Raw genomic sequence first — 27,598 nt, forward strand, 5'->3', positions numbered from 1 at the left:
TTTGAGGACAAACAGATACTAAAACTGGGTCTATCATATTGTTTACATACACCATTTGATTATTTGCAAAGTTGTATTGATCTCTATATGTTTACATGGAAGTTGAGATTAAGAACATTCTTTAAAGGCAAACACAAATCAAGTATAGAGACAACGTTACCTTCTGATCAAAATGTGTTGAAAGTTGCAGATGCAGACCTTTTGAATTATTTGATTGACCTAGAGTTAGAAGGCAGAAATGAACAGGCAGGTCCTAATAAAACCATCGCACCAATGGATTGTTACAGTAGTGAAAAAGCGTTACCCCCTTTAGGTCTAAATCCCATTTATATCCTCCAATGCCCCATGATAATGAGAGTGTAACCCATGATTTGAAAAAACTTGTTTAATAAACTAAATCGAGAAATAAGAACAAAGACTGATTTTAAGCTAAAACTTGATAATGTATTGAACAAATGGTCCAAGAATGACAAATGTGTGCTACGTGCCTCAGACAAAGGAGGCAGCATAGTTATTTGGCCAAGGGAGATGTATTTACAAGTGGCTCGAAGCCAACACAATGATAAGGAATGTTATTGCAAGATCACTAAAAGAGAATATGAAGAATTGGAAGGCAGATTTTTATAAAGATCTGAAAGGATGGCAAGAGAACAACTTGATAAGTAAAGAGGAATTTGACTTCCTACATGTCAAACACCCACGGTTGCCAATTGTGTACCTTCTACCGGAGGTGCATAAAACAGCGCTTGCCCTCCTGGCAGACCAATTATATCAGCCATTGAGAGTTTTTTTGAAAACGTATCAAAATATGTAGACTATTTCCTACAATCCTATGTATGTGCTCTACCCTCATATATTCAGGGTAGTACAGCTTTTTTGAGACACATCTTTGATATACAGTGGGAACCAGATTTTCAGATGGCATGTCTGGATGTAAACTCATTATACACCAGCATACATCACAAAGACGGAATAAATGCCATACACCATTTCTTGAAAACAAGACCCATCCAACATTTGAAACATAATGAGATGCTTGTTAGTATGATTGAGTGGTGTTTAAATAGCAATGTATTCCTATTCAACAATGAGATCTTGCGATAGTTGCAGGGGTCTGCGATGGGCACCTGCTTCTTCTCCAGCTATGCAAATCTACACATGGGCTGGTGAGAGGAGCAGGTACTCCGCAACACAGAGACAAAAGACTGGTCATCAAATATTGTTATCCGGCTGAGGTACATTGATGACCTCTTCATATTATGGATGGGAGATATAACATCAGTTGAGGAATTCTTTAAAGAAATATATGTGAATGACCTACATATGTCTTTTACCTGCCGCATTAGTAACACATGCATTGACTTTCTTGACATACGGTTGGAAGTTATTGGGGATAGAATTACAACAAGTGTATACAGAAAATAAACCTCAGGTAATTCAACTTTACACGCTACTAGCTCATATCCAGGTGAGCCAAGAGAATCTGCAGGACCCAATAGGCATTCTCAGTAACCGAGAATGATATGACAATGAGATTAAGAGCAAGGGGATATGATGAGGTGACCCTCAAACAAACCAAGAGATAAGGTCAGCACCAAATCAAGGACAGATCTGTTATTTAACTCACAGTCCATTCCAAAGTCATGCAGGAAAGGGAGGTGAACAGCACTGGTAGCCAGTAATTCAACTGGGGACGCTTTTCAAAACATTTTGCCTGCCACTGCTGCCCTCCCTTTGCTGCCCTTACCTTTGCTGGATCATCGGGTTGCTGACGCCGGACCCCCGGCTAGCCGACTTCATTTTCCAGAGTCACTAGCTGCGCGCACACTGCTGACACCACGACAGCGCCTGGGGGAGGCCTTTAAACAGTGCCCAGGGCTCCTGCAGTGTGTCCGAGCCCGTCAGTGACCGTTTGAGGCCGGGCTGGGCTAGCCCACTGACATTTACCCTCTATTTTCTTCAACTGGTGAGACTTTGCAATTTGTTCCACTGTGCTATAACGCTACTTTGTCAAAGGGATTTAAACTCTGACTAATTGTTGTTGCTGTAGGTTTAATTATTTATTTATTCTTCAAGGGGCTCATATAATGGGTAAGCAAAAGTCTCTGACAGGGAAGGGGGTTGTGGGTACTCTGGATGCTTTCCTGACTCGACTGAATCGGCGTTAATGCATGAAATAGCATTAACTGAACGCAGATTATCTATCGAGCCCTTGACAGCAGAGCTGCAGCCGTTACCGCTTGCTCAAGAAGCCAATTCTCCTGTGCTATGTACCCCTATGATATCCCCCATTTCTGACCCCCCCATAACTGGTTCACTGCATGTCGATTCACATGTCGATTCACATGACTCAGAGGAAATGTCCCCGAAGGGGCGGACCCCTTGAAATCTCAGGCAGGCCAGCTGGAGCTCCCCCACTTAATGCTGCAACAGGGTCTTTCGAATGTTGTCAACTCAAGACCTACTACCAACCAGCAGATACTATGTACCAACCAGCAGATACTACGTAAGGCGGGATCGGCCATTCCGCTTCATTCAAACTTAGAACCCCAGATGCCTATAGGGGGGTGTGCCATGGGCCCGAAGGTATTACACCTTCCGACCGGAAGCAACACCACTTACCGTAGTCCTGGTGAACGTCCCCCCGTTGCCACAAGGGGAGTTTCAACACTGGTCCACATTACGTAATAAATCCTTGCACTATTTAAGTGGGAAAACAGGTCTGACAACTGAGCTTTTTGCTGAATTTAGAATGGCTCGTCGGCTAGGGTGGGTGAGAGCTTCTAACAAGTCACTGCCTGGAGATTGCGTAGTCCTTTCCTTTGCATCCCCAGCCCTGGTTCGACCTATCCTGACAAGGGTGGGTAACTGGCCAGTTAGAAGTAAGGGGTTAAGCATTGTCCCTTTGGGTTTTTTCTATCATCCTCCCAGACCCTTTGAGCATCCTTTAGAGGGACCCCGCATAGGTTCTTTTCACCTTAGTAACCCAGTTCCTGTAAATAACTCATTTGAACCCCTTTACAATCTGTAAGATATTGACTGACTGATGATTCTCTCACAGCGTACTGTTACAGTAGACGGGGGATTTAAAAGCCGGTGGACGGTCCTATAATTCAGTACAGCAAGGCAGATAGCCTCATTGCTGTGACCAATCTATCACCCCCGACTCTGTACAACCCTAGGGAGACTGTGGGCAGTAACTCCTCCTCACACTTGCAGCTAAACAACAGTGAGCACCGCACTAGCGCAGGGCTTCAATACTGCACGAGTCACCTTCCCTCCTCAACGCTAGAGAGTCCTACACACACAGCAGCAACATCTACATGTAGTATAACCTCTTGGAATATTGCAGGGTTGCGCTGTAAGATCCAAAACCTGGTGTGGTGTGAGTTCATTGAAAGCATTGACATCCTGTGTCTGCAGGAAACATGGGGCTTAGAGCCAATACACATCAATGGCTATAGGACTTTTAACACTCCTGCGGTGAAGGGTCTGGGAGGAAGGCCGAAGGGTGGGTTGTGCACGTATATTTCAAACTAGCTAGTGGTGGCTAAGATTGTATTCTGTGCAGGGGATTTGTATTATCATATCATTGAACTAGTCATAAATCGTTCACAGTGAATAATCATGGTAAATGTTTATAACAATGTGCCAGCGGGGGAACATGGGCTCGAGCTTACAAAAATTGGTGAGGCCCTGAATGCCATCCATAATTTGAGATCAAAGGACAGTACGATAATTGAGTTGGGGGATTTTAATTGTGCATTATGTAAATCGGTTGATCTTAGAACATGTGGACTCCCCAATGATGAGGGGGAGTTTAATTTACATTTTTCTCATACAAAGGCTGGGGAACTTTTTAATGAATTATTGTTTCGGTATGACCAGGGATTTGTGAATGATCTTGTACCCATCTCCGAGTCTATGTCTTCGGCTTTTAATGGTAGAGGTCTTGCTTCCACCATTGACTTTATGTTAGCCTCATGCACCCTTGCACCTAGATTGCTCTCCTTTAAGATAGGAGATACTTCCTTGAGTGACCACTACCCGCTCTGTTTGAAGTTCTATTTACCTGCTCAAAGTTTCAAGAGGAAGCAACCATCTAAACAGGTGTTAGGTAGCTAAGAGTTGAAAAAAAATTAATGGATATTCCCTGCGATGGTCCAAAGTGGACCCTGAGGCACTGATAAAACAGCTCATCTCGAAATGTAAACCCGCCTTTGATACATGCCTGAGTGAGCTTTCCTCATCGGACGACATAGTGCACTCCTTCCTCGAGATAACTAACGAGGTTAGGAGTTTATTAAGTGTACAATGCTGTAATAAGCCTAAAATCTTAAGTTGGTTTAATAATGCCTGCACTAAAGCTCACTCTAAATTGAAAGCCGAGTTGCAAAGACAACGTAGATCGCCCACGGGGGTAAGGCAGGCAAGAGCAGATTATAAGAGGGTCATTGCTAATAGAAAAGGAACCATGCGGGAGGAAGCATGGGAATCTCTTCATTCAGCAGCCCAACGGAAGGACTCTGTGGCCCCTCACCTGTTTGGGGGGTGTTCTGCTTGGGTTTTCGGATCAGATAGAACCCGCTCATCAGAGCCTCACTAACCCAGCCAGAACGTTACCCCCTCCCTAGAACCTATTTACAATCCTACAACCACATATATCTATCACCTAAGGACAGGGGATTCCTACTATGCATACCAAGATCTCACAGTCGGCGGCCTCGCGATCCCATACGGATCCAGACCTTTCTGCCCATACGACAGTATCACAAGTGGCGGCCTCGCGGTCCCATACGAACCCAGACCTCTCTGCCCATACGACAGTATCACAAGTGGCGGCCTCGCGGTCCCATACGAACCCAGACCTCTCTGCCCATACGACAGTATCAGCACAATCGGCGGCCTCGCGATCCCCTACGAATCCAGACCTCTCTGCCCATACGACAGTATCACAAGTGGCGGCCTCGCGGTCCCATACGAACCCAGACCTCTCTGCCCATACGACAGTATCAGCACAATCGGCGGCCTCGCGATCCCCTACGAATCCAGACCTCTCTGCCCATACGACAGTATCACAAGTGGCGGCCTCGCGGTCCCATACGAACCCAGACCTCTCTGCCCATACGACAGTATCAGCACAATCGGCGGCCTCGCGATCCCCTACGAATCCAGACCTCTCTGCCCATACGACAGTATCACAAGTGGCGGCCTCGCGGTCCCATACGAACCCAGACCTCTTTGCCCATACGACAGTATCAGCACAATCGGCGGCCTCGCGATCCCCTACGAATCCAGACCTCTCTACCTAGACGGCAGTCTCATACGACAGTTCATCCTATGATCACCATAACATACAAAAAGGGAATCAGTCTCACTATTCATCAGATCACACAAGGATTGCCAGTTCGGGCATAGCCTGTTCTCGGGTTTGAGGGGCTCCTCTTTCCCTTATTCAGTTACCACTTACCTGATCAGGGTTAACATCTGTTCATGTAGCCGCAGCTGACTAGAAGAATAGGCTACCCTCTTATACAAGAACACGCAGCACATGTTGGTTCACTACAAACTGGATACTTTATTACTCATTGCATACACAATCACATAACATTACGATATAACACATAACCTGCAAAGAAAAGTGAAAGATTAAGTTGTACACTCTAATAAGAAAGGGTCGACATCACCTTAGTAGTATGTAGCCTGCACTCAGTGGTCATCTAGGCTCCCTTCTCGTCTGTGCCTCGGCTCGCCTGGAATCACCCTTCTCCGAGTCACTGGGACCTCTTCCTTATCGGCTACTCTCTCCTCTCTGGCTATTCTGTTAGGAAAGCATCTGTCTCTCAGTTCTTCTCCGCCTTCAAGATGGCGTCTGTCTTCCCTGGAATAAGTAGCTTTACTGCTAACGTCTAGATGCCGCCTACGGACTGAACATGTAACTGCCTCCGACTTTCACTAATATAGAGGTGCATTTCCTCATGGAAAATTCCGGCCCGTAACCTGCCGCCCACCAAATTCTTGTACCTCCCCGTACCAAGGACACGTTCCCAGCCGGCCGGCCTGATGTAGTGTCTTCGGCATGAAGAAAAATACAATCCTTCGATAAGGGCCGGCCTGAACCGGTTCTCTCCAAGCGAATAACACCTCATAACTAAAACATTACTCTTGACCTAGAAGAATCCCAAGCTGCCGGAGCAGAAAGAAAGATGGAGTCTCTCCCGTTTGAGGCCTACCAGGCCTGAATTCAGCACGGCTCCATGAAATACCCTCACTACAGGACAGGTTATCCCTAATACTAACGAATCTATCCCCTAGGTTATGTGTGCAAGCCCTGATCTATGGGGAAGAGCACAGAATCATGTCGAAGTGCCTAGTAAATAGGCTCCATTCACTACTCTAACCCTTAGGCTTGAATGGTAAGAGACTGAAGTCACATTCAATCACTTGTTAACACAAGAAGGCCAGGAAAATCGAGCAGAACATTTCACCCTTGACTTCAGTCTATTATACATTCATTAAACAGAACTAACATCTGTGGAAGAATAATATGAAACAAAACTAACTGATCTATGTCTAGTACCAGGTGTGCAGAATTGAAGTAGTGAAGGAATACACTGAATAAAGCAACAGATGGAAATCAAAATGGCGATAGTAATCAGAATACCTCCTAATATTTGACGTAAGAAATGCAAATCAGGTAACCAATTAAAGAGCCAGTCAAACCAGCCCTGGTCAATGTGTTTTCTAACTTCTTCTGTCAAGTAATGTAGCTTATTAATGTGAGCTCGAATGGATTGTGTATGATCAGACAAGTTAAAACAACAAAGACCCTCAAAATCAGAACAATCGTGTCCATGTTTAAGCAAAAGATAATCAATGGCCGCTCGATTTTGCAAGATAGCCCTTCGTTCACCCTGGGCGTCTAATAGCATGTCCGACAGGACTGTAGAAGTATTATTAATGGATTTCACCATCCAGCAGGCCATTTTCTCAATAGATTTGGCATTATAGACTGCCAAAGCAGGAACACCAATAATTGAAATAGCCAGGCTAAGGTATTCGGACTTAGAATATAAATGCAAAGATGAGTCACAATCCTCCTGTAACCTCACTGTATCTCGAATCACACGAGAGTTGGCATTCGGATGTGAGGAAAACATCAATAAACTCAATCTAGTAATGGCACAAGGGCCTCCAGAAATATTTGCGGGGACATATGGCCAGGAAGTATTACCACATGAGAAAAGCCATCCGGCAGGTAGTAACATCGTGCGATAATGACTGGGGGCAACTACCATACTCTTGCAAGTCATGTTATTCTGAACAGAAGTACATATTTTCGGTGTCCTTTGAAGGCACAAAGTTCGTTCATGAGCGGTGAATGAGGTGGCACCTTTCAATTTTAAACGCATACATTCCGAAATTGCACTAGGATTACATGTAAGGAAAAAACACAGATCACCTTGTGTGATATTATAGGTAACTATTTGGGACTGGATGGGGGGTATCGGGTCTGACAGTTCAGTACACAAGGGGCAATACTCATGGGTAGCGAAATCACCCAGAAGAACATTGGGGCGAGCAGTTGATATATTGAAAATATGAGTCAAGGTCTCCAACGAAGCAGGGACAGCAACCAAACAAGTTGCCAAAATGTCATTCACTGATCTCATCGGTGTCAAGCAGAAATGAGGGGCGTTAGTCACCCGTTTCGCTAGTGAAGTCCAAAAGTTCGACGACGAATCCCACGCAGCGAAGGAACGCGACACTCGGGTTCTCAACTCATCCCGGGTTGATGGGATCCCGCCTCTCTCGTCGTACCATCCCAAAAACAGTCCAACGCCGACACATCCTGCAGCAACAGTCCAAAGAATGATCTGAAAGAGAATCAAATACAGGCATTATTCATTCTCGTAAGTAACATTTGTCAGCCGGGACTGCTTCCCAGCTATCTTTCCCTGGTCTCATAACTAAAATGGTATTATCTTGACCGGTTGCAATGACCTCTGCTTGTTCAGGGGGATTCTTAGGCGACTGCACCCAAACTCTGGCCCCAGGATTATCTGTGGAGCCAAAACCTTTCTGGCCTCGTACAGTTAGCAACGTTGGGGCAGTGCCTTTTGCCATCTCACCACTGAAGACAGGCATTATTAGCAATTGAGCCACTCGGTCAGTTTTATGTATCAGTAAGTCAACCTCACTGCTATTCAGCAGGAGCACCTTAATCTCTCCCTGATAATCACTATCAATGATTCCTCCAAGCACCTGAATACCTTTTACAGCCAGCCCCGATCTAGGGGCGATTAATCCGAAATTTCCAGGTGGTATCTGAACACCAACACCTGTTTCAATGATGACTCGATCTTTACTTTTTATAATGGTGTCATCCATGGCATGCAAGTCTAAACCTGCCGACCCTGGGGTCGCTCTGCATGGAGCCAAAGCTCCGGGAGTAATCTCCCAGTACATCACAGTCTCTCTGATCTCATTAGGCTTAGCATCAACATTCGGAGGAAACAAACGCATAAGTGGGGATTCAGCATTTAGAAAAGGACGGTTATTCAAAATCAATAGCGCTTGAGGCAAAAAATCTCGCCAATTCTTATACTTGTCATCTGTTAATTTGCGCAGTTGGTCTTTTAGCAGGCCATTCAACCTCTCCACAAGACCCGAGGCCTGTGGATAATATGGTATATGAAACACCCATTCAATATTGTTTTCCACACAGAATTCCTGTACCAATCTTCCACGAAAATGGGATGCATTATCAGATTGAATTTGGAATGGCACACCATAATACATCATAATCAATTCCAATGTTTTAATAGTATTCAATTGGGTAGCTTGCTTACAGGGAAGGGCCACCAACAGGCCACTGTATGTATCAACAATGGTGCAAACATATTGACAATTCCTACTCATAGGAAGTGGACCAATGTAATCAATCTGCCAAATTTGAGCGGGCAATTTCCCGCGATGTAAATGACCTTTAACAATTTGGGGCACTTTGCGCTGCCTGATATGCTGACAAATGGGACAATGTAGAATAACATTTTTAATTAAATCTAGGGGAATATAAATTCCTCAATCAGCAGCCCACCTGCTAGTGGCTTTTTCTCCAAAGTGTCCTGCCTTCTGGTGGGCCCATTTCGCCAATCCCGCAATATCAGAATCTTGCGTGTCCACCACTGCCTCAGCAATTTTAGATTTCTCATCTGCAATGTTATGAAAGAATTTGTCAAGAGAGTCTATCGGGGTATGAGCATCCACATGGAAGATTGTAACAGTACTCTGTGGGAGCATTTCCCAAATCTCCTGCCATAATTCTTTTCCCCACAATTCTTTGGAATGGATTTTCCAACTATGGGAATGCCAAGTCGGTAACCAAACTGCCAGTCCATTGGCAGTAGACCAAGAATCGGTAAAAATATGACATGTGCCAGGTAACTCTTGTTTCAGAACTTGATAAACAGCATAGAGTTCAGCAAATTGACTGCTCTTACCCTCACCAGTTGTACTCAGCAATTTTTGTGTGATCGGATTATAGGACACTGCCTTCCAATGCCGTTTCGTCCCTATGAACCTTGCTGAACCATCCGTAAACCAGACATGGTTTCTGTCCTCTGCGGACAAATCATCAAAAGGTTTACCCCACTTAACAGGAGACTCCTGTACTAAAGGTACGGAACATTCACTCTCAGTTTCAGTTGATGGCGCCCGTGCCACCTGCTCATGCAAAGATGCAACTCCTTTTTGTCCCACACGTGCCCTGTCTTGTATATACCATTTCCATTTAATCACACTCGCCTCTTGAGCGTGTCCAATCCGGTGAGTTTTCGGCGAACTCATAACCCACTGCATGATAGGAATTTCAGGTCGCAAAACTATATCATGTCCCAAAGTCAATTGCTCGGTATCCACCAGAGCCCAATAACATGCAAGTAACTGTTTCTCAAAAGGTGTATGACGCTCACCAGCATCAGGTAACTTTTTGGTCCAGAAACCTAACGGTACTCTACTCTTGCCTTGTTTCTGCCACAAACTCCAATTCGCATAAAGGCCTTGTACAGACACATTCAAATCCACATCACCATCACATACAGGCCATAAATCCAGAGCATGCTGAATTGCTTCTTTTGCCAGACTGAACGCATCTTGCTGTGGTTTACCCCATTCAAATGCATTCTTTTTACGAGTGACCTGGTACAAAGGGGCCAATATTTGACTCAAATGAGGAATATGCTGGCGCCAGAATCCAAACAAACCAATGAAGCTTTGGGCTTCTTTCCTATTTCTCGGAACTGCAAAATCAAGAATTTTCTGTTTAACCTGAGGGATCACTTCTCGGTGCCCTTCATGCCAATTAATACCCAAAAATTTCACAGCCTGGGACGGACCTTGTAATTTATCCGGGTTGATTTCCCAACCTTTCTCACGCAAGCACTCAATGACTCTATCCAATTGGGTCTGAACTTCCTCTTGTGATTCACCTTGGATCAAAATATCATCAATATAGTGACATATCTGAATTTGTGGATGAACTGGTACCTCAGCCAGATGCTCTGCCACCAACCGGTGACATATCGTAGGACTATGCACATAGCCCTGAGGAAGACTTCTAAACGTCATCTGACGCCCGTTCCACGTAAAACTGAATTGTTCCTGACACTCAGGGGCAATCGGAATCGAAAAGAAAGCATTAGCAATATCAATGGACGCATACCATGTACCTGGATGTTTCTGGATTCTTTCAATTAGGGTAATAACATCCGGTACTGCAACAGTCAAAGAGGGTGTGTGTCTATTCAATTCTCGATAATCAACAGTCATGCGCCAAGAATTATCACTCTTACGTACAGGCCAAACAGGATTATTCCAAGCAGAAGTAACTGGGGTTATAACTCCTGCATCCACCAACTCCTGAATAGTGGTACTAATCTCTTCATGACCACCTGGAATACGATACTGCTTCTGACGAACCACTTTTGTCGCCTGGGGAACTTTTATGGGGGGCATTCTTAAACGACCAACCCGTACAGGCCTGGATGATATATAATGTTTAGTTCCAAATTGGTAACATCCATCATCTAAGTGCAAGGTCATTCCTTTCAAAATATCAATTCCAATTATGAATTCTAAGAGTGGCACCACTAATACAGAGTATTCTTTTCTAGGAATTCTACCTATTCTCATTTCAAGTAAGGTTTGAACTGCGGGAGTTTCCTTTCCACCTAATCCGGTAATTGTAAAAGGCTGACCTTTAAACTTCTTTGATTTTCCATGAATAAGAGTGGCCTCCGCTCCTGTATCTACCAATGCTCGGGCCCTTTGGATATTACGATGTCTCCAATAAATATCAATATCTACATAGGGTCTATTATCTCTGTGAGCCCATCTGTGTACTGGAGCTTGACCTATTTCCTAGTCCTTTTTATTGTGTTCTGTGTACCAGGATAAATCAGGATAAAGACTCTCACGGTTCCTAGGTATCGATACCTCCTGTTCATATCCATCTCCATTACGAAATGGATTACTGTTCCCTGCATTGTACTGCGGGTTTCGATCGGCCAATATGTGTCGATCCTCTCTCCTTCTCAACTCAGGGGATTGATCCCTATCATCTCTACGTCTGCTGTTAACAGAATCATCTCTCCCCCTCTCTCTTTCCCCCTCTCTCTCCCTGTCTCTCTCACGACGGGGGGACAAATCACGCGCATAACGTCGATCATCACGACGATCAGAGCGCCCACGGCGGTCGTCATCACCGCTACCGTCAGAAAAACCACGATCACACTCAGTTGTCCGAACACGCCGGGCACCCTCCTTTCGATCCAAGCCACGTTTGCGAAACATTTCCCACAAACGAGAAGTAGTCTCACCATCAATGTCCTCCTTTCGCACACCATCAGCCAGAAGAGCAAGAAACATATCACGTCTAGTAAATTTATTTTCACCAGGAGTACGAGTGTCAGGCCGGGACTGCCGTTCAGGTTTAAACCACTCACCCAACTCACCGAGTTGGCGTACCGATTCCAGCACCACAGATAACATGTTACCAGTCTGATTAATCAATAAAGTCATCATGACCTGCTTATAAGCAACAGGGGAAGAACGAATAATACGATTCCGCACAGAAGATGTCAAGAAAGCATCAAGCAACCGGTCAGCAGTATTCAGAAAAATTGCCGTTTTCATCACCTCCTCTTTGAGACGTTGCGCAGCATCGCGCAAAGTATACCACGGTTTGTCATTCACAGGCCAGTCAGACTCAGTAGGATATTTTTGATTACAACCCTCAGTCGCCAATTGAAGCAAAGAAATTTGACCACCACCATTAAAGTTACGAAAATGATCCTGTACAGTAGAATCCGAACTCAAGGAACAAAACTTCAAACAATCGCCAGCATCCAACATAATGCCAGCAGCGCCCAGTTCATAAAGGCGCACCATCCATGTGAGCAAGGGCTCACCAACTCGCTGCCGAAATCGCTGCAAAATATCACTAATTTCTTGTTGAGTAAAATCCTCCAAAGAGTCTAAAGCAATACCATTCGGAGCACCGGGAGCCTGCTGCACCTTCCGTCGAAAAACTGGATGCGCCGAGACCGCGGGATGAGCATCACAAGGAGCTCGACCAGTACACGTAGAGGAACAATCAGTGGAAGAAGCATCGACCCCGCTCGAAGGACGAGCGCAATCACGGGGTGCACCATCAGAGGCGCAAGAAGCAGATTTACAAGCACGGCCGGAGCGAGAGGACTCGCGCTTGGCAGACTCCTCACCCGAGGAAGGAGAATCACTCGAGTTCCAAATATTACCATCCCATTCATCAGGATTCCAATCCAGTCCGGCTTTCGCCACGACCAGACGCACCTTCCGCGTCGAAACCCGACCACGCCGATTTTTGTATTTATAACGAGCAATTCGCACAGCCGCCCTCTCGGCAATAGTTTGGTACGTCTCAAGTTTATCAGCAAGCAACTTATTTTGACACCGCAACAAAGTATGAGCATTCTGAATCTCAACAAAGTTCGCTTCCAAATCCTTATGCAAGTTCTGCAACTTCAACAACCTCTCATGGAGAATCCTGTACGCAGACAGAACAATCCAACCTCTGCGCCCTAAAACGGGAAGCTCATCACCCTTAGATACCGGCGCCTTCTGTAAGCAAGTAATCACATTAGCCGGCTCCGCCAGCTCCAAAAAAGAATTCCAATTCTCACTCAAACCAGTAGAATCAGCCCACTCACGGGCTAAGGCTTCATAAGGCGTTGAATCCCAGCCGGGAATATCAACGGGCAACTTAAAAGTAGATTTCGACTTTCTAGAAAACATTTTTGAAAAGAAAGAAAAAGAGAAAAAGAAAAAGAAGAAAGAGAAAAGAAAATTACACGCAGGTAGATACAAATAATATACAAACAAAACCACGCACGCGCCAAAGGCAAACACAATACAACCACAACGCACACAGGTTTCGTAAACGGTTCGTGACGCCAAATGTTCTGCTTGGGTTTTCGGATCAGATAGAACCCGCTCATCAGAGCCTCACTAACCCAGCCAGAACGTTACCCCCTCCCTAGAACCTATTTACAATCCTACAACCACATATATCTATCACCTAAGGACAGGGGATTCCTACTATGCATACCAAGATCTCACAGTCGGCGGCCTCGCGATCCCATACGGATCCAGACCTTTCTGCCCATACGACAGTATCACAAGTGGCGGCCTCGCGGTCCCATACGAACCCAGACCTCTCTGCCCATACGACAGTATCACAAATGGCGGCCTCGCGGTCCCATAAGAACCCAGACCTCTCTGCCCATACAACAGTATCAGCACAATCGGCGGCCTCGCGATCCCCTACGAATCCAGACCTCTCTGCCCATACGCCAGTATCACAAGTGGCGGCCTCGCGGTCCCATACGAACCCAGACCTCTCTGCCCATACGACAGTATCAGCACAATCGGCGGCCTCGCGATCCCCTACGAATCCAGACCTCTCTGCCCATACGACAGTATCACAAGTGGCGGCCTCGCGGTCCCATACGAACCCAGACCTCTCTGCCCATACGACAGTATCAGCACAATCGGCGGCCTCGCGATCCCCTACGAATCCAGACCTCTCTACCTAGACGGCAGTCTCATACGACAGTTCATCCTATGATCACCATAACATACAAAAAGGGAATCAGTCTCACTATTCATCAGATCACACAAGGATTGCCAGTTCGGGCATAGCCTGTTCTCGGGTTTGAGGGGCTCCTCTTTCCCTTATTCAGTTACCACTTACCTGATCAGGGTTAACATCTGTTCATGTAGCCGCAGCTGACTAGAAGAATAGGCTACCCTCTTATACAAGAACACGCAGCACATGTTGGTTCACTACAAACTGGATACTTTATTACTCATTGCATACACAATCACATAACATTACGATATAACACATAACCTGCAAAGAAAAGTGAAAGATTAAGTTGTACACTCTAATAAGAAAGGGTCGACATCACCTTAGTAGTATGTAGCCTGCACTCAGTGGTCATCTAGGCTCCCTTCTCGTCTGTGCCTCGGCTCGCCTGGAATCACCCTTCTCCGAGTCACTGGGACCTCTTCCTTATCGGCTACTCTCTCCTCTCTGGCTATTCTGTTAGGAAAGCATCTGTCTCTCAGTTCTTCTCCGCCTTCAAGATGGCGTCTGTCTTCCCTGGAATAAGTAGCTTTACTGCTAACGGCTAGATGCCGCCTACGGACTGAACATGTAACTGCCTCCGACTTTCACTAATATAGAGGTGCATTTCCTCATGGAAAATTCCGGCCCGTAACCTGCCGCCCACCAAATTCTTGTACCTCCCCGTACCAAGGACACGTTCCCAGCCGGCCGGCCTGATGTAGTGTCTTCGGCATGAAGAAAAATACAATCCTTCGATAAGGGCCGGCCTAGTTTGCGCACTCAATGTATTCATGTTTTTTTTTATATTCCTTCTGACCTCTGAATGAATGTTTAAAGATGGCCGCCATTGTAGGCACATTAGTTAATGCATTATTTATACATACCTTTCTCTATGTCTAGTCATTTTGTTTAAAAATTGCCTGGTAACTGTGAACTACCGTTGTGACAAAGGTTTTGCGCTGAAACGTGTAGACGCTCTTTTACCGATTGTTTTACATGGTGGATTAAAACTACATCTTGATTAATGCAAGCCTTGTTGAGTGCCATTCCTTCCTGATGGATATTGTGGGATGGAAGCTTTCTGCATTTTATATATATACAAAATAAATTTCAAAATTTTCTGACCAATCCATGATTCCTTGTTCGTGGATACATTATGATCACATGATCGGAATAAGATACCATAGAATTCTTGTAGTCCGGTCTCAGTTTTTGGTTCAACGAAACCAAACAATATTGAAAGAAAACCAAAACTTATTAAAAGCAATTTAAATAATATATTTTTCACAAAACATTTGTTAGTTTACCTTTTTATTTTTTTTAAATGCAATTATTCTTAAAAAATATTTTGAAATAATAAATGTAAAAAATTGCACAAAAAATGAAAAAAACATACTATTACAGTTAATATCAAAAACAAGTTTAAAAATGAAAAAATAACAAATGAAAACAAATTCAATGAGAAAAGTAAACGTCTTTTAATTCATAAATAAGATTTTGGAGAAAACCTTAAAAAGTCATATAAAATATATAACTGAAATGTTATAGTTACATGACATGAACTTAAAAAAACTTAAAATTTACAGAAACAACCTAAGGTTACATGGTATTATAAGTTTGGAAAAAGACATGAGAAATTCACAGAAAAATACAAAGGTTACATGTATGGTATAGCTAGAAAAATAGAATAAAAAAAACTATAGAAATTCACTGAAAAAAACATAGGTTACAGGAACGTTATAGTTAGGCTCACATTTCAAATGCACAAAACCATAGAAATTCAGCAGTTATGGGTACCAGGCCTAACTTTAATGTATGCCCCAGCAATGCACTGCTTATGGCCTCACATACTATATGACTCATGATATGGTCAGTGATATCACTGAAAACCTCATCCACACACCTATTCCTAGAGCTAATCAGACAACCATATAACCACTGCCACACCCAGTGATACTCCTATACAACCAACTACAAAAATCCACAATGTCTTACTTACATTACGACATACTTACACAACAACTCATAGAGTCACAGAGACACACAAGCAAACATTCAGCCAGTGACACACACACACACTCCACTTTACACCCAGTTACATACTCATTCACTCACATACTCACTGACATAGCCTCACATGGAATTGGTCACCCAGTAACACAGTCATATCACCACGTACATCCCCACTCACAAACAACCATTCACAAGCCCACTGACACAATCACAGAACCAGTCACAAACACACTCACACACATATATAATGGAGAAGACAGCAGCTCACACTCTCATATAATAAGTTACACAAGCACTCACACACTAACACAGATACTTAAACTCTCACATACACTGATACAGCTACTTACATACCAACTTAGACCCAAATATGCAAAGCACACACCTAATCAAAGGCCTATATACACACTCACATATACACTCTGCAACCCATACAACCACTGACACAGCAACTTATAAACCAAAAATCTCATTTGACACATTTTGACACATTTTCACGCAGCTACACAGTTACTTACACAACCACCAAAACACCTATACAGCCACTCACAAACCCATTCAAACACCCATAAAGTGAGTCACATACATGGTAACACACACATACAAGCGCTCACTCACACGCCCAAACACTTATAGAAACATTCACATAACTCACTTCACATATGTTAGAATTACTCTCACATATTAGTACTATACCACAAATAGTAACTTAACCTATATAACAGCTTATTTAATATCATAGACTCACAGAAACTTTTAGAGAATAGTCACACTCACATGATGTCATCAGTGATGTAATTTAAGATGCCATCAGTGATGTAATCAGTGATGTTACTGACCATGTCATGAGTGATGTAATATGTGAGGTCATAAGCAGTGCATCACAGGGGAGTAAGTTATAATTCAGTGAGGTAACTATAACTGCTAGATTTCTATGATTTTATACATTTGAAATGTGAGCCAAACTATATTGTTCATGTAATATATATATATATATACACACACACAAAGCAGGAGAGTACTCTGGGCTGTTCCAAGGTTTCGGTAGAGAGTAGCTCCAGTTTGGAGCACCCTACAACACGAGTGACACTCTGAAAGAACAGTTACATGGATGTTATAGTTAGGAAATAGAATTAAACAAAACCTAAAAAATGTACTGAAAGAAACAAAGGTTACAGGGACGTTATTGTTAGGCTCAGATTTCACTTGTACAAAACCAGTGAAAATCAGAAGTTTTAGATACCTGAGCTAACTATAACTTTTGCCCCCACAATACACTGCTCATGACCTAACATATTACATCGCTCATTACATGGTCAGAGCCATCACTGATGACATCACTGAAAACCTATCAAATGACTAACTATAACGCCCCCGTAACCTTTTTTTTTCAGTGAATCTGTAAGGTTGTTTTTATACTATTTCCTAAGTATAATATCGCTGTAATCTTCATTTTTTCAGTGAATTCCTGTTTTATTTAAATATTATTTCCTAACTATAATGACCCTGTAACTTTAGTTTTTTAGGTAATTTCAAATGTTTTTTTAAATGTTATTTCCTAATTGTAACCTGTGACCTTTGAGAGTGGGTGTGTGAGTGTCTCTATGGGTCGAAGATTGGGTGTGTGAGGCTGTATGGATCTGTGAGTGTATGTGTCAGTGGCTGTAATGGTCTGTGAGTGAGTGTGTGAGCAGCTGTATGGGTTGGTGACTGTGTGTGAGTGGGTGTATGGGTCTGTGAGCAGGTATGTGAGTAGTTGTGTGGGTGTGTGAACGGTTTTATGAGTAGCTGTATGGGTCTGTGAGTGGGTGTGTGATTGACAGTATAGGTCTGTGAGTGTGTGTGTGAGTTACTGTTTAGATCTGTAAGTGGGTGTGAGAGTCGCTGTATGGGTCTGTGAGTTGGTGTGTTAGTGATTTTGTGGGTGTCTGAGTGTATGTGAGAGTGACTGAATGGGTGTGTTAGTGGGTGTCTGAGTTATTGTGTGGGTGTGTCTGTGGCTGTATAAGTGACCGGGACAGAACAAAACTTCACCTGCCCTGTTGTCCAACAAGAGGACACAGTTTTGCACAAAATGTCTACTCAACTGGAGCACTTTCTGCTGGTTAATTATTAAGTGCTACCTCATTGGGTAATAACTAGTGCACATTCAACACTACACCTGCATAATGGACCACAAAAAAAGTCACCAGTGACCTTGTGTTCATGTAATTTCGGCAATGTGATTGTTCCTTTAGCATCTTGATCCACAATTCTATGATAACAAATACTCGTCTAGAGAAGAGGATGAGACTACAAAGAGGGGAATGTCCACCAAATAAGGGTACTTCCTCCTAACTATATGATGTAGCTGCTTCTTTGTTTCGTGGAGCTGTCCTCAAAATTCCTCTGCATCAAGAACGTGTCACCAAAATTGGCTGGAAATGTGCTCAGAGGCTTTTTGTAAGCTGCCCATCAATGTAGGAAAAGGTGGGAAGACATTAGCATATGACTAAGGAAAACAGGGTGTGGGCCAAACTAGCGGACCTTGCAGATAATATGGGGCATTTGCATACTCAGGGTAATAAAAAGTGAGGGCCATGGACTCTCAAGACAGCCTAAAATAGCACTTCTGTAGATGTTCAGGGAAATAAAGATGTGTTCAGCATGAAGCTTTACACTCAGCTTAAGAGAGATTAGTTCCCTCTGAGAGTCAGGGGAAAGGCTGCCTAACTAGCTATGGAAACACCAATTAAATATAACAGTAACTTCATAAACCACCATATCTCTCTTCTCACCACCAAGAACCAACAAAATTGCTGAATGAGAGGGGAGTCAACATATTCCCTTCAGTTCCCATCTCATCGAAAGTGAGACTGCAGTGGTCAGCCTTGAGCACCCCCACCATCCTGGTACGTAATAAACAGAAGGCTATTTGACTATTATTTCTCAGAGTTTGTTGCCAGCTTACTCCCCGCAGGCCTCACTATTAGACTCCTAATAGAAACAATAAGTGTTTCTCTAGCCAATGAGAAATAGGGTAATGTACCTGCAAAAGGAAGAAAACAGCCAACTGGTTAAATTAACTTTGGTTGCATTATTATGGATACATTTATATAATAGAAGTAAATGTTAGATGCTAATATGCAAAGAACATGGTCACACTGATCAATTAATCAATCTAATAAACGTATGTAGTGATTCTTAATGACTAAATGATTACATTTTGTTAATTGGTGTAAATGCATCACATATGTTAATAAAATTAAGTCAAATGGGGAATATACATGTCGTATATGGGTATATAAGCTGCTCCATATGCTGACGCAGTATGAATGTACTTATGTCAATAAGATGTGGTGTACGGTGTTTATACACCAACTCATGCAGGAGGTGATGTTATACATTAAATTAGGATAATGGTGATTACAAGCAAACAGATAGTTGCTGAAGTACGGAAATGGAAGTCCAATATAGGAACAGTTGGAGTTGATCCTAAGGCATCCCTGAGTATGTATCAGCCTTGAATCCCATAGGCTAGTGTTGTTGTTTTTCGCTAGGTGGCACACAATAGAAAGTGTTGTTGTAGCATCTACCGGAACATTTCACATCTGGGTGAAGTTCTGTTGGCCCCAAAATGGCAGTCCATGGTCATCAAGGATAAAGAATCATTTGTTAGTCGTCAGGCTTTGGAGTATGAAGCAAGTCTGTAGATGTTCTAGTGACAATAACTGTTTTATTTGCTGATGCAGACATAAGATTTGAAGACAAATTTATGACACTTTCATGCAATGCAGTTCAGCAAGTCATCTTGCTGCGTTGCACTGTGTGAGGGGGAAAGGGCAGGAATGCATCATTTTTAAAAGAATACAGAGCATTCCTGCCTCTATTCCTTGTGCTGGCATCATGTTGGCTGCCTAGCACCAACACATGGGTGCCTGTTTTGCATGCAGGATTGTTTTTGCGAAGGAAGGTGCACCTTTCTCCTTTTTATGTCTCTCCTGGGAAGGTATATCTTTTTGGGGCATTCCCAGGTTTACTAGTTCTTGTAAATCTTTGAGTGGTCAAATAATCATGGGAGTTGCATGGAAACACCAAAGCAAAGCCCATGGAATACCTCCCTAGCACAGAGTAAGACAATGCAATAATTTGCACTGCGTTGTTTTACTCGAGATTTATGAAGCCACTCAGGGTCAGGCAAAGTGGCCTTGAGTGACTTCATAAGTCTCATTTTTCAGTTGCGCCACATATGTACCATGTTGCGTTGCGCAGGCACGATGCAACTGGGGTCATAAATATGGCCCTTGTTGTCAGAGGTCTTGAATCATCCACTAGATGGTACATTGTGTTAATAACGTTGTTCTGCCATGCCTTCCCTTTTTCCTTTTTAGATAGGATATTATAAGGGGTTGGTGGAGATTGCGGAGTTGCACTATGTGGAATTCTGTGGAGTTGCAAAACAAATCTGTGGAATCTCACGGAGCTCTGCTCCTCCCCACTACCAATTTGAGAGATGTTTCCACCATCCTTAAAAACATATAATAAAAGAGTACTGTACCTTACAGTTGTCTTCAAGTCAGCCAGTCCGCTTGGAGTCGAGACTGATGAACAAATGCTTCCCCTGTCCTGCATCTGTGTTTGCTACTGCGAAGTTGCCTTTTCCAAGTTTTCCAATGGTACATCTCTCCATCCGATCGGCCTAGACCTGGCCCATGGGGTAGGTGTGCGGTGCTCCTCCTAGAGTCTGTGGCACCAGGAAACTCGGCCTGCCGCATGCCTGCCCTCCCAGATTCCTATGAGGAGCCGGATTCAGTGGCGGTGCAATAACAGCCCTGCCTCGTGAGGTGCAATGAAGAAGTAGCCATATCCAACAGAACAGTCCTGTGGCAAATTGCCGAAGGCAATACAACATTGAAGATTCCTAAACCAAACTTGCAGTCAGCCTCCTTGCTGGTGTGCTGATTTAGAGGTCAGGCACAAGCATGAATGAAAAAACAAATCTATAAAAACACTTATGAAGCACACTATATGGTCAGTTGTCTCTATGTGCTGAAACAAAGGTTATTATAACATACCAACCGGATTTTGGTTGTAGTTGTTGCTTCAGATTAAGGTACATAGAGCACCACTTCTGGAGCTCTTCATTTGATGTTCCCTTGATGAGTGGGAAGTCAATAATGTCATAGAGGTCATGGGGCATAATATATCTGATGTGCTTGTGGAAATTACATGATGTTATATGTCGTGTGAGAGAAACTTTGTATTACATGCAGCCTTGCACACAGTAAATGGTTGAGAAATGCTGATTTTGTCCTTGGTGACTCTCTGTAGGGTTAAATGGTATAGCATTCTGGCGTCTATATAGCATTTTAGCACCTTGCTATTCAACCATTGTACAGGTGTTTCTTCTTGAATGTAATATGGGGTGGGATGATGCATATGGAGTCATTAAAGGTTTGTTTGTTATGTCTGAATTACTGTTTGCATTATTCTTCAGTGTCAATTTCTGGAGTAATGTCTTGAAGAACCACCGTTCATTATAATTAACCAATGTGGGAAAGCATTTTATACCATTTGTTTTCATTTAAATGCAGCGATCCCTTTCTTGCTAAGTGTTGTAAATAACTTTTCAGACTCTGTAACCTTCAAGTCCTGCTTTATTATCACTATCACAAATTCGATTCAGAGCATAGGATGTTCAGGGTTGACAATTAGGGAGAGTAGGATTATTCCACACATACAGCTAAGGAGAAGGAAAGGGAGATACTAACTTGGCAGAAGGATACAGGTTAAAACACACCTCCTTCCCTAGGGAGAAAAGATACACATTTTAATATGGCACCAGAGTAATGAAGCACTACAGCATTCCAAAAAGATGGAGGTAATCCATTCATGTACCCCTTCAGAATGTCATGTGATAATAAAATTTCTATGCCCTTCGGAACAGAGCATGTTCTTTCAGAATTTCAATTACTTTTTTCCTCTATGGTTTTGAAGAATGGAATTATTCTGAAATTGGGGCTATACATTACGATCTTGTCCATCCCACAAACCTGACCATTTTCTAGAGATACAATATTTCTACCTACGTAGTCAATCTTCATTGGTGAAGAGAATCTACTTTCACTCACCCTTTCTTTTGTGGTTAAGTCAACTCGTACCCAATCTCATTTACGGATTGTGGGTTCTCTCGCACACTTCATAGAATTGTATCTATCTTTTTGCATATTCTGGTGTAAAGATATTCTTTCTGCAATATTAGATCTGTCTAAGGGCCTGATTACGACTTTGGAATGGCCTTTTTCCACAACACACCATATCATTAATGCTAATCTAACTTCCCAATATTTGGATAAAACACCCAGACGTTTGTGATGAAATTTGGGCCACCCTTCCTATGTCTGTTTGATAAGCATCTCCATTTTCTGATATTCCTTCATGTCCTCAAACCACTTCTTCTCATTCACACCTGTCAGATTCACTGCTAATGCACCTTCTTTTGTTATTGTATGTTCTTCCACTGTGGATTGGTCTAAAGGTATGCAGGATAAGTAGTTTGCAACTATATTTTGTGAACCTGTCACATGTTGCAGTCTGAAATTGTATCCCTCTAGCCCTAACACCCAACAAGATATCCTGGGTGTGGTGCTCTCTGACACATTTTTAGTAATGTGTAGACTAATGGCTTATGATCAGTCTTAATTAGAAACAGTTTCCCTAGAAGGAAACACTTAAATGTCTTATGGACCAATAGCAGGCCAGGGCTTCCTTTTCTACTATGAAATACTGAATTTCTGCTACTTTAAGAGCAAAAAGGATGCTTGCATCCAGTCCAGGGAGGACCTGGTCTGGCAGTTCGGGCTGGACTGTTCCCATGGGGAGCAGGGCCAAGACTTTTTTCAATATGGCTGGGTCCAAACCGGGCTGGTATGGTGATCAACCAAATGATGATTTAAACCCAGATCTGTGACTGGGGTGCATGTTTGATTTGTTCAGCATTCAGTCTATCATCTCTTCCTATTTTTACTTGAAGAACATGGGCAGCAAAAGTTATCACTTCTTCTTTCCCACCAACTAGCTGTGTGAGACTGGCTCCTAGATCCTTGTTACTAGCACCAGTGGTAAGTACTATGGGTTTGTTAGGATCAAACCTTCCCAAAGATGGGGCAATGATGATGGTAGTTTTGACACACTCAAATGCTTTTTGACATTCCTTACTTCAAGAGTGTGCTACATCTTATTTTAACAAGCCAAATAAAGGCTCCACAATGCTCACTGAATTTCGAACTAACTTTTAGTAATACTATGAAAGTCCAAGAAATTATTTAAATTCTTTGTTACTTCTTGGAGCCACATTGTTATCTATAGCCTCCACCAGATCTAATTTAGGCCTGATACCATCTTTCAATTATATATGGCCTAAGTAGTCCACAGCTCCCAACCCTATACAATAGTTTCCCTTTTTTATAGTAAGTTCTGCCTCACTGAGTTTGGATAACACATCTCTCAATTTACTGTTGTGTTCTTTCTCAATTGTATAATAAATCAATTTGCTGTCCTTTTAACACATGATGCATGATCCTTTGGAAGGCTGTCGCTGCTGAGTTGAGCCCAAAGGGCATAAGCACATACTGGAAGGCTCCTGAGGCAGTCACAAATGAGGTGAGTTGTCTTGAAGAAGGATGCAATTCCACTTGGTGCTATGCTGATGAGAGATCCAGCACACTGAAACTGCTGGCATCTTTGATCAATGTTAGGATTTCATGGTTTTGAGGAAGGGGATGTCTCTCCACCTAAATATTGGAATTTAAATCACGTAGATCAGCACACAGCCTTATCTCTTTCCCCAAAGACTTGGTGGCAATCACTACTGGGCTAACCATTGTGAATTCTCTACTGATTCTTTAATGCCTAAATCTAATAATCGGTCTTGTTTGTCATTCAAGGGATCCTGAAGAAGATGAGGGATGGGTCTGACTTTTTGTGGTATGAGTTTGGTTTTAGATTTCAATTTAATGAGATGCTGATAGTTGTTCACTAACCCAAATTTGTTCATAAATATCTCTGGAAAAGCATTGCATACTTCACTTATAGTCAGGATTAGGGGGATACACTTCTAAAATAACCCCTGCTCACCCCCTTGGTAGCTTGGAACTAGCCTTATCTCAGGGGCAGTGTGTGAAGCATTTGCACATAAGCAACAGTAATACAGTGAAAACACTACAAAAGGACACCAAACCAGTTTTTAGAAAATAACAAATATTTTATCCATGCAAACAAGACGAAATATGATAAAGATCCACCATACAGTTCTCCGAAATATCAATAATCAAAAATAGGATTAAATATAGTTCCTTGTAGTCAATAGCTCCGCCCGGCATATCCAAACAGTTCTGGCTGACGGCAGCATCGCAGGCCAAATACGGCATTGGAAAGACCCGCAAAACAGTACCTTTTAGAAATGCAGAGCATGAGCAACATCTCGTTGAGCTCCGAAGAGCTGGTGTCAGCAGTCGTTGCTTCCAGAGGTGGATGCAGGAGTCGTCAGGCCATTGAAGTCACACACGTTGCACATTGAACTCCTCGCAGTTAAAGTTGGGAGCACCGGCGTCGGCAGGCATCGGGGCTGCGGTGCGGCGTGCAGTGCCCTCAGGTTATGGTGCAGGCAGCAGCTCGGTGACGGTCGTCAAGCGGTATCGATAAGGCCAGGGCTGTGGTGTGAAGTGATGCTGTGCTCGTCGTGGTGGTGACAGGTCATGGTACAAACAGCTGTGCCGTCATTGCAGAAGTCCTGCCTTTGGGTGACAAACTGGAGACAATCTCACCGGCATCGGTAGGCCAAGGCTGCAGTGTGGGATGAGGGCGGTGTGTTGTGTAACTTACGAGCAGTGCCCACGAACCACGGTGCAAGCGGCGGCATCGATGTTGATGTGGAGAGGTGTCTTCGGGGATACCAGGGCGGCAGTGTGAAGCGAGGCGGTGCGAAGTGTGGTGCCCGCAGGTCATGGTGCAAGCAGGTGCTCAGTGGCGGCATTGCACGTCATTGTCAGTAAGACCAGGGTTGTGGTGCCCTCTGCTGTGCCTTCAGGACACCGAGCCAGCAGCAGCGCTGTTGATGGCATCAGGCTGCTTTTTCTTCTTTTGCAGCACAAAACACACAGTTCCCAATGCTGGTAGCAGATGAACTTGAAGTTTTGCTGGACCTGAGACTTCTTGAACTGGAGGCAAGCTCTACCTCAAGCCCTTGGAGAAACTCAAAGAGGTTGCAGAAAGTTCAGTCCAGTCGTTTCTCTGCTCAAGACAGAAGCAGCCATTGCAGGCCAACACATCAGAGCACACAGCAAAAGTAGACGTTCCTCCTCACAGCTTCTCCAGCTCTTTTTCTTGGCAGGTTGTTGAGACCAAAAGAGTTCTAAAGTTCTGGGGTCTGGGCCCTAATATTTATACTACATTTCCTTTTGTTCCCTTGGGGCAGAGAGTCTCTGTGCTTAGTCCAAACCAGTTCTGTCCTCTCTGGCCCAGCTTCCTGGCAGGAGGTGGAGACAGCATTGTGTAAGGCAGACCAGGCCTATTCAGTTGCAAGGAAATCTCCTCCTACTACTCTAAATGCAGCCCAGGTCAAAACTGCCCAGCCCTGACTCATCCAGGAAAGGCAGGACCCCCCAGTGTCTGTCTGCAGTGAGTGCACATCCCTAGCCCCTGTCACTGCAAAGCCAGACAGTCAATCCAAAACCCAGCAGAGGCACACAGGATGGTTAAGCAAGAAAATACTTACTTTCTAAAAGTGGCCCTTTCAAACACATAATTTAAAAAAGAACTTTACTAAAAGATGTGTTGTTAAATTCTCAATTCAGAGAGCCCAAACTCTGTTTCTCTATTTTGTCCCAGTTGGAAGTTATACTTGTAAGATGTTGCAAAGTATCTCCCTTTCTATCCTATGTGACAGAGAGCCTTTCAATAGTGAAAACCGAAATACACTGTATTTCACTCTCAGGACATGTCACACACACCAGTACATGTCCTACCTTTCACATACACTGCATCCTGCCCATCGGGGTACTTTGGGCCTACCTTAGGGGTGCCTTCCATGTAATAAAAGGGAAGATTTAGGGCCTTGAAAGTAGGTGCACTTGCTAGGTAGACATAGCAGTCACAACTGTGTGTAGACACTGCCGTGGCAGGTCTGAGAACCCTTTGAAGGGCTGCTTGTGTGGGTGGCACAAACAGTACAACAGGTCCACTGTGGTAAATATTTCATTACCGGTACTATTTTTTATGCGGTAAAGTCTAGTAAGAATAACTCAGTAAATATAAGAGGCAGAATCCGTGGTATTAGAGGTTTTAAAAGGCTTTATTCCTATACAAAGGAATACAATTCGAATTGTAGGCTTTCTATTCCATCACCACGAAAGTTCAGGAAGGAAGGGGCATACATTATTGACAGATAAGCAGTTTTATAGAAAATGCATTACAGTGAAACAGATGCAAGAGGCGTAACAGTTGATAGTACAGATAAAAGGTGCATACGTAACTAATAGAGGCGGTCATATGGGCGTAATTTAATAAACGTCATTATACATGATGTCACAAGTGGGTGGATCCATAAAAGAATCCTGCAATGTCAGCAGAAATATTTGGCAGAGATGCGCGCGCAGCCGCATGACGTGTGATTGACGTGCAACTAGAGGGTGAAGGGGACTTGACATTTAGCTCTACATGTGGAGACAGAAGTCTGGGGGTCATGTCAACCTAATCCCAAATCATATCTAATATCCTATGTTTAAAGAACTGTGTTATCCAAAAAGGAAAGGTCTCTAGAGTAGAATCTATTCTATACTGACTGTTAGTGCGTGTACAAGCGTCTAAGTGTCTACATGAGATGCGAGGGGGTAGGAATATTCCATGGTAACAGGGCTATGAATTACTTGCATGAGGACAGCGAGGCCTGGCCCTTTGCACGGTAGCTGGAGGGATGTTTACCTAAACTACTAGACAGGAATGCATCGGATGAGGAGCGGAGTAGATAATCTTGAAGGTGAAATACAGTTTTTGGCAGGCAATATGCTGGATCAGGCACCGTTAGCCGCGCAGGGAGTAGGACAAAGTTCATGGATACAGATGCAGGCTCAGACTGGAGCTTTCAGAGGCAGAAGACAGGAAAAGGCTTGATGACAGAATTCTGGGCCTACTCGCCTGAATCTGTAAAATGTGGAAAGTGAACCACATAAAGTCGGTGGCCTTTCATACTTAGGAATGGAATATCTGACCCATTCATGGCGGATCTGAAAGAGGACATGTTGACGGTGGACGCACATGTATTTGCGTCTTTAAAACTGGAACTGGAGGGAACATACATGTACTTATAGCATGCACATGGAGCCGTTGGGGTCTACGATAGGGGACATAAATGATCACAAAATTCATATTTCCTCATTC

Source organism: Triturus cristatus, chromosome 5_1 (assembly GCF_964204655.1).
Source record: "Triturus cristatus chromosome 5_1, aTriCri1.1, whole genome shotgun sequence".
In the NCBI taxonomy this organism is placed as follows: domain Eukaryota; kingdom Metazoa; phylum Chordata; class Amphibia; order Caudata; family Salamandridae; genus Triturus; species Triturus cristatus.